Raw genomic sequence first — 6,675 nt, forward strand, 5'->3', positions numbered from 1 at the left:
TGTTGGGGAATGTCGCATTTGAAACAAAAATATTCCTACGCGCACGAAGACCTATCATGGTGATGTCCATCTACGAGAGGGGATGTGTGATCTACGTACCCTTGTAGACCGTATAGCAGAAGCGTTAGTGAACGCAGTTGATGTAGTGGAACGTCATCACGTCTCTCGATCCGCCCTGTGAACCGTCCCGCGATCAGTCCCACGATCTAGTGCCGAACGGACGGCACCTCCGCGTTCAGCACACGTACAGCTCGACGATGATCTCGGCCTTCTTGATCCAGCAAGAGAGACGGAGAGGTAGAAGAGTTCTCCAGCAGCGTGACGGCGCTCCGGAGGTTGGTGGTGATCTTATCTCAGCAGGGCTCCGCCCGAGCTCCGCAGAAACGCGATCTAGAGGAAAAACCGTGGAGGTATGTGGTCGGGCTGCCGTGGAAAAGTCGTCTCAAATCAGCCCTAAAACCTCCGTATATATAGGTGGGAGAGGGGGGGGGCTTGCCTTGGGGCTCAAGGAGCCCCAAGGGGGTCGGTCGAGCCAAAGGGGGGAAGGTCTCCCCTTCCAAACCGAATCCAACTTGGTTTGGAAGGTGGAGTCCTTCTTTCCTTTCCCACCTCCTCCTTTTTTTCCTTTTCTCTTTGATTTTCTTCCTATGGCGCATAGGGCCTTCTTGGGCTGTCCCACCAGCCCACTAAGGGCTGGTGCTCCACCCCCAAAGCCTATGGGCTTCCCCGGGGTGGGTTGCCCCCCCCCCCCCCCCCGCTGAACACCCAGAACCCATTCGTCATTCCCGGTACATTCCCGGTAACTCCGAAAACCTTCCGGTAATCAAATGAGGTCATCATATATATCAATCTTCGTTTCCGGACCATTCCGGAAACCCTCGTGACGTCCGTGATCTCATCTGGAACTCCGAACAACATTCGGTAACCAACCATATAACTCAAATACGCATAAAACAACGTTGAACCTTAAGTGTGCTGACCCTGCGGGTTCGAGAACTATGTAGACATGACCCGAGAGACTCCTCGGTCAATATCCAATAGCGGGACCTGGATGCCCATATTGGATCCTACATATTCTATGAAAATCTTATCGTTTGAACCTCAGTGCCAAGGATTCATATAATCCCGTATGTCATTCCCTTTGTCCTTCGGTATGTTACTTGCCCGAGATTCGATCGTTAGTATCCGCATACCTATTTCAATCTTGTTTACCGGCAAGTCTCTTTACTCGTTCCGTAATACAAGATCCCGCAACTTACACTAAGTCACATTGCTTGCAAGGCTTGTGTGTGATGTTGTATTACCGAGTGGGCCCCGAGATACCTCTCCGTCACACGGAGTGACAAATCCCAGTCTCGATCCATACTAACTCAACTAACACCTTCGGAGATACCTGTAGAGCATCTTTATAGTCACCCAGTTATGTTGCGACGTTTAATACACACAAAGCATTCCTCCGGTGTCAGTGAGTTATATGATCTCATGGTCATAGGAAAAAATACTTGACACGCAGAAAAACTGTAGCAACAAAATGACACGATGAACATGCTACGTCTATTAGTTTGGGTCTAGTCCATCACATCATTCTCCTAATGATGTGATCTCGTTATCAAGTAACAACACTTGCCTATGGCCAGGAAACCTTGGCCATCTTTGATCAACGAGCTAGTCAACTAGAGGCTTACTAGAGACAGTGTTTTGTCTATGTATCCACACAAGTATTGTGTTTCCAATCAATACAATTATAGCATGGATAATAAACGATTATCATGAACAAAGAAATATAATAATAACTAATTTATTATTGCCTCTAGGGAATATTTCCAACAATGCATACCTTGCAAAAACAAGTTAGACATCCTCTAATTTGTTGTTGCATGTTTTACGTGGCTGCTATGGGTATCTAGTATGATCACATCTTACTTTCGCAAAGCAACAACGGTGATATGCAAATTGCTATTTAACCTTCTCCAAGGACCGCCTCGGTCAAATCCGATTCAACTAAAGTTGAAGAAACAGACACCCGCCAGTCATCTTTATGCAATAAGTTGCATGTCAGTCGATGAAAACGGTCTCTCGTAAGCGTACGAGTAAAGTTGGTCCAGGCCGCTTCAATCCAACAATACCGCTGAATCAAGAAAATACTAAGGAGGGCAGCAAATTGAACATCAACGCACACAAACTCTTTTGTGTTCTACTTGAGATATCATCTATGCATGAACCTAGCTCATGATGCCACTGTAGGGGAACGTTGCATGGGAAACAAAAAATTTCCTACGCACACGCAATATCTATCCATGGTGATGATCATCTACGAGAGGAGAGATCGGATCCACATACCCTTGTAGATCGCTAAGCAGAAGCGTTAATAAACGCGGTTTATGTAGTGGCACGTCTTCACGATCCATCCCATAATCCGTCCCACAAACCTTCTCATGATCCGTCCCGATCAAGTGCCGAACGGACGACACCTCCGCGTTCCGCACACGTACAGCTTGATGAGATCTCCGCCTTCTTGATCCAGCAAGAGGGGGCAGAGAGGTAGATGAGTTCTGCAGCACAGCGGCGTGGTGGTGGTGGTGGTGGTGGTGCTATTCCAGCAGGGCTTCACCTAAGCACCGCTGAGATTAGAGGAGAAACAGATCTAGAGAGAGAGGGCAGCACGTGGATGTTTTCTGTTGTGTCTAAAACCCTCAAAGCCCTTAGTATATATAGGAGGAGAGGAGGGAGAGGGTTGCGCCCTAGGGTTGCCTTTTTTCCCTTGCGCAAGGAGGAGAGGAGGAGGCCCCTTGGGGCGTGACACCCCTCCCGATGGTCCCCGGCACCCCTCCCGGCACTCCCTGTACACTACCGATGAGCCCGAAACATTTCCGCTGACCAAAAAGTACTTCCTATATATCAATCTTTACCTCTAGACCATTTCGGATCTCCTCGTGACGTCCTGGATCTCATCCGGGACTCCGAACAACCTTCGGTCACCAACACATATAACTCAACTATACCGAAACGTCACCAAACCTTAAGTGTCCAGACCGTGCGGGTTCGAGAACTATGCAGACATGACCCGAGACACTCTCCGGTCAATAACCAACTGCGGGACCTAGATGTCCATATTGGCTCCTACATATTGAACTTCTATGTCAAGGATTCATATAATCCCATATACTATTCCCTTTGTCCTTTGGTATGTTACTTGCCCGAGATTCGATTGTCGGTATCTCCATACCTAGTTCAATCTCGTTACCGGCAAGTCTCTTTACTCGTTCCATAATACAAGATCTCGTAACTAACTCCTTAGTCACATTACTTGCAAGGCTTATTGTGATTTTTTATTACCGAGTAGGCCCCGAGATACCTCTCCGTCACATGGAGTGACAAATCCCAGTCTTGATCCATGCCAACCCAACAGACACCTTTGGAGATACCTGTAGAGCACCTTTATAGTCACCCAGTAACGTTGTGACGTTTGATACACACAAGGTATTCCTCCGGTGTCCGGAAGTTTCATGATCTCATGGTCACAGGAACAGATACATTGACATCCAGAATAACAATAGCAATAAACTGACACGATCATATGCTATGTTTATAGTTTGGGTCTTGTCCATCACATCATTCTCCCAATGATGTGATCCCGTTATCAAGTGACAACACTTGTCTATGGCCAGGAAACCTTGACCATCTTTGATCAACGAGCTAGTCAACTAGAGGCTCACTAGGGACAGTGTGTTGTCTATGTATCCACACATGTATTTGAGTTTCCAATCAATACAATTCCACCATGGATAATAAACGATTATCATGAATAAGGAAATATAATAATAACCAATTTATTATTGCCTCTAGGGCATATTTCCAACAATCACGGGCATGAACCCACAATCATGCATAACGCTCCCTCTTGGAGTTACAATCTACTACTCGGCCAAAGCAATAAAGCAACGGGGAAAATGCATGAATTACTCAAGAACATTGAAAGGACGTGGATGTCGCCTAGAGGGGGGTGAATAGGCGCCTAGAGGGGGGGTGAACATGCATGGCAATGTATCTCAGGAAGGCTATAGAAATGCCTTAATAGGTAGGTATAGTGGCTGTTTTGAGGAAGGATATAATGAGGCTTATGATGACAGCGTATCATGCCAAGGGTTCGGATGCACCGGCGAAGTTTGCACCAACTCTCAAGATGGGAAAGGGCAATGCATGGTACCGAAGAGGCTAGCAAAATATGGATGGTGGGAGTGCCAACAATCGAATACTCGCATTAGTCCGAAAAACTCATGCACTTACTATCGGTAACTCTCTATCTAGTCAGGAGATTCACAAAGGGACAAGTACCCCGAGAAGGAGTGTTTGGGGGTTTTGTTATCCTTGCGCATCCTCGACCCGTGATAATGTGAGGGTACTCTATATATTCCAACTCCTCCAGAGGTTAGCGATTCGTCTAGTAGCTAGAGTTCCCAACTAATTATTATTTTTTGTTTTTGAAAATACACACGATTTCCCAAAATACAACACATGTCACTAATAGGCTCAAGCTCTTGACATCAGTATTCCAAACATTACTCAAATCAATACCTTAAAATTATTGCAAGTTGCGACTATACTTAAATAGCAACCTGAATTACCTACTCATGCATACTCATGCAAGACACACAACTCAGTGCAACAAGCCAACTCTCCAAACAAGATAAGCATGATAACTCAAGAGATTTCCAAAAGCAACCTATAGAAAAGCTCTTAAAAAGATAAAGCATGAAAACTAAGAGCTAAGCATGACAACATCTATGAAAATATGAAGATCACACAAAAAGATAAGCATGAAAACCTATGTTGTGTTCTAGGGTGGAGTGGAGCGTGTTTCTATCCCAAACAAAGAAGGCTAGGTTCCAACTTGTTATGAACAACAAACAAAAATAAAACAAATTAAAAAGTAAAGAGCGGGACGCTCCAAGTATAGCACATAACATATGAAGTGATAAAAAATATAGCATGGAGAAGGACGAACTGATGATTGTTGATGGAGAAGGGGATATACAGGGGCATCCCCAATCTTAGACGCTTGAGTCTCCTTGAATATTTTTTCTTGGGGGTGCACGGGGGCATCCCCAAGCTTGAAGGCTTGACACTCCTGGATCTTCTTTCATCATCTTCCATCGCATACTTGAAAACTCCCTTCATACGAAACTCATCATAAGCTGATTAGAGTGGTTAGTGACCATAATAAAATAATTTATTCTCTACTGGAAATAAATATTTTCATGAAGAGCTACCGTTTATCAAGATTCCAAAAGGTTTTTGCAAAGAAAAAGAAAGCTTAAGATTTGCAAAACAATGAAAATGCAAAACAAGGCAGAATCTGGGAAAAACAGAACAACAGTTAGTAAATAATTTTTTCGGGGCACTTCTACAACTCAAATCAAAAAACTCAGAACAGACGCCAGAAACTCAATTATATAGAGCATATTTCAAAAAATCAGATCAAAATTATGATCTGGTGATTTTTGGCGAATGTTTTCGTCAAGCAGACAAAATCTGTTTCTGGACAACATGTCACAACTTTTGAACTTTCTTGCAATCGGAGACTAAAACATGGCACAAAGCTTCAAAATAAAGATACAATGATGTTGCTACAGTAGTAACAAGCATCAAGATCACTAAAACTGAAACTAAAAAAAATTGGGTTGCCTCCCAACAAGCGCTTTTTTATGCCTTTGAGCTAGGCTTGATGCAAAAAGATCAAGTATTATCAACTCCAAAACAATAACTTGCTCGAATAACGGACTCGTAAGGTAATTTAATCTTCTTTTGAGGGAAGTGTTCCATTCCCTTTTTAAGGGGAAATTGGAATCTAATGGTCCCTTCTTTCATGTCAATGAAAGCACCAACGGTGCGGAGAAAAGGACGTCCCAAAATAATTGGACATGAGGGATCACACTCAATGTCCATAATAAGAAAATCAACGGGACAAAATTATCATTGACAACAATAAGAACATCAGCAATCCTCCCTAAAGGTTTCTTTATGGAAGAATCAACAAGACGAACACCAAAAGAACATTGATCAAAAGGTTTCAAATCAAGCATATCATACATTCTTTTGGGCATAACGGAGGCACTAGCTCCAACATCACATAAAGCAAAGCAAGAGAAATTATTCAATTTAATCTTGACCATAGTATCCCAACCATCTTCTAGTTTTCTAGGAATAGAAGTCTGTAGCTTGAGCTTCTCCTCCCTAGCTTTGATAGGAGCATTGGTAATATTCTTGGTGAAGGCAATATTGAGTGTACTAGTGTGGGGGTCTTTGGCCATTCTTTGCAAAAAAGTGATAACTTCGGAAAGACTACAATTATCAAAATCAAGATTACTACCATTGATTAAGGTGGTTGTGATGTCATCTAAGCTCATTCTTTTGGTAGTCTCTAAGTTCAAAGGACCTTCTTGTCCTAAAGTAGAGGTATTAGCATCACCATTAATAGGTCCATTAGGACTAGGGATGTGATGGGTGCTAATAGTTTTGAGATCCTCAACAACTTGTATAGTAGCAAGGGTAGTGTGTGTAGGAAGGCTCTTAATCCTATCTTCCTGTTCTTTTTCTCTAGCCCATCTATCCTTAAGTTTGGCTAGCATTCTTATGTTCTCATTAATTTGGACTTGGATAGCATTTATGGGTGTG

Source organism: Hordeum vulgare, chromosome 6H, assembly GCF_904849725.1.
Source record: "Hordeum vulgare subsp. vulgare chromosome 6H, MorexV3_pseudomolecules_assembly, whole genome shotgun sequence".
Taxonomy (NCBI): Eukaryota; Viridiplantae; Streptophyta; class Magnoliopsida; order Poales; family Poaceae; genus Hordeum; species Hordeum vulgare.